This window comes from Schistocerca piceifrons, unplaced genomic scaffold (assembly GCF_021461385.2).
Source record: "Schistocerca piceifrons isolate TAMUIC-IGC-003096 unplaced genomic scaffold, iqSchPice1.1 HiC_scaffold_1086, whole genome shotgun sequence".
NCBI lineage: Eukaryota > Metazoa > Arthropoda > Insecta > Orthoptera > Acrididae > Schistocerca > Schistocerca piceifrons.
This window is the reverse complement of record NW_025726892.1, coordinates 40,001-42,500: the sequence shown is the minus strand read 5'-3', so window position 1 is coordinate 42,500 and position 2,500 is coordinate 40,001. Positions and strand designations below refer to the sequence as shown.

Below are 2,500 nucleotides of genomic sequence, written 5' to 3'. Positions count from 1 at the left end.
ACCGAGGTCCTATTCCATTATTCCATGCACACAGTATTCAGGCGGGCTTGCCTGCTTTAAGCACTCTAATTTGTTCAAAGTAAACGTGCCGGCCCACCGAGACACTCAATAAAGAGCACCCTGGTAGGATTTCAACGGGGTCCGCCTCGGGACGCACGAGCACGCACGAGGCGGTCGCACGCCTTCAGCTCGCCCCACCGGCAGGACGTCCCACGATACATGCCAGTTAAACACCGACGGGCGGTGAACCAACAGCGTGGGACACAAATCCAACTACGAGCTTTTTAACCGCAACAACTTTAATATACGCTATTGGAGCTGGAATTACCGCGGCTGCTGGCACCAGACTTGCCCTCCAATAGATACTCGTTAAAGGATTTAAAGTGTACTCATTCCGATTACGGGGCCTCGGATGAGTCCCGTATCGTTATTTTTCGTCACTACCTCCCCGTGCCGGGAGTGGGTAATTTGCGCGCCTGCTGCCTTCCTTGGATGTGGTAGCCGTTTCTCAGGCTCCCTCTCCGGAATCGAACCCTGATTCCCCGTTACCCGTTACAACCATGGTAGGCGCAGAACCTACCATCGACAGTTGATAAGGCAGACATTTGAAAGATGCGTCGCCGGTACGAGGACCGTGCGATCAGCCCAAAGTTATTCAGAGTCACCAAGGCAAACGGACCGGACGAGCCGACCGATTGGTTTTGATCTAATAAAAGCGTCCCTTCCATCTCTGGTCGGGACTCTGTTTGCATGTATTAGCTCTAGAATTACCACAGTTATCCAAGTAACGTGGGTACGATCTAAGGAACCATAACTGATTTAATGAGCCATTCGCGGTTTCACCTTAATGCGGCTTGTACTGAGACATGCATGGCTTAATCTTTGAGACAAGCATATGACTACTGGCAGGATCAACCAGGGAGCTGCGTCAACTAGAGCTGAGCAGCCGGCCGCCCGGGAGTGTGTCCCGGGGGCCCGCGCGAACACGCAAGCGTCCGCTCAATCATTCTGCAAACAGGAGGAGGCTGAGCTCCCCTGCACAATACACCTCGAAACCCTCTCAGGTCCCGGCGGCGCGCAGCGCCGTCCCAAGTACTTGGTCGGGTTCGAGAGAGGCGCAATCGCCCGGAGTTAGGCGAGTAGACGCTTTCGGTGCGACCACCCGTGCTCCCAACTGAGCTTGCCGCTGCCGACAGAGGCCCGGGAGCGTGCTGTCGTGGCATTGCCGGCGGGAGACAACACGCGCCACCTACGGTGACCGGCAGCTCCAACGCCAGCGCCACAGAAGGACAAAAGCCCCACTTGGGTGCCGAAGCGAACTCTCCCAGCACAGCGCACGCGCCAACACATCCGCACAGCTGCGATACAAACCACCAGCGAGAACCGCTGGGGCGACCGAGCAGCAGACGGCGTCGCGGCGCCGAGCGCCGGGCGGCGGCGCATCCTCAACGCACACAGTCCTCAATCGGACCAGCACACTGAAGATGTCCACCGCGCTTCGCACCGGGCCCGCGAGGACCTACTTTGGCCGCACGGCGCCGCGCGCAGGGTGCGCCGGCGCGCAGCTGCGACGCCTGCCGCGTCCGTCGGCCGGCGCGCCTGCCACTGGCCGCCCCCACCAGCCGGCTGTAGCGCGTGCGCCCACGCACCGCGCGGCCAGCACGCCGGGAGGCGCCCCCTCACCGGCCGGGGACGGTCCCACCCAGCCACCGCCGCGTATCGCTTCACACCCAGATGCCGTTCAGTTTCGTCGGCATGGTGGGTATCGCTGGAACAACCGGTTAGTACCTCAACCTATCGTCGCCATCACCGATTCACCCCTAGCGAGAACAACCGCACCACAACAGGTTACCATTTGTTCATTTGCGTAACTTCACCAGAAAACGCAGGCGTCCATCGCCATTTGCAACTTCAACGATTATTGCATGCCTGTGTCAGGTGTCACGCCACACTACGTCTGCCCACATACACGCAACAAAATGTGCACGCCTAGACAATACGTGGAAGGTGGCCCCCGTACGTATGCGATGTCCATTGCTCGAACGACTGTCAACCGGCCTCTGTAGCATGTCGCAGATATGGAACGCGGTGCACCATGCCATCACGGTGTGTGAGGAGAGACGACTAGGTCCGAATACATCAACAGACAGCTCATGCTGATCGCCATCCACGGCGTCCGTTCCTCCCACACGTCTCTATGGCGTACCACACTGCAATCCAGCTCTCATAGGGAGACGACACGTAGCTGCGTGCACAATATTTGCACTGTATGGTCCGCCGTTTTTGGGCGCAGTCGTTGTGCGGTCACACATGTGCCACGATGTATCATTCAGTACATAAGGACGAATGTGCAGTACAGATTGTGGTTCACGCGTACGACATCAGCGGACAGTTGACACAGGCCGCACCACAACGTAGCCTGAGTACGTCGCATGCGAAGGGCATTGAACATGCAAACTTCTCACCAACCAGCTTGCGAAGGCAGGGGGCAAGGTGGGGA

The 2,500-nt window shown here is 58.3% G+C and overlaps 1 non-coding gene across 1 annotated transcript in view; it reads right to left on the bottom strand.

Annotated features, from left to right (window-relative positions):
* The window catches only part of LOC124727153, a 1,909-nt gene extending 987 nt beyond the window's left edge, over window positions 1–922 (bottom strand). The window contains exon 1 of the ribosomal RNA XR_007006962.1: window positions 1–922. This exon is cut by the window's left edge and continues 987 nt beyond it. This is a non-coding gene — a ribosomal RNA (small subunit ribosomal RNA).
* Window positions 923–2,500: the final 1,578 nt, after the last annotated feature.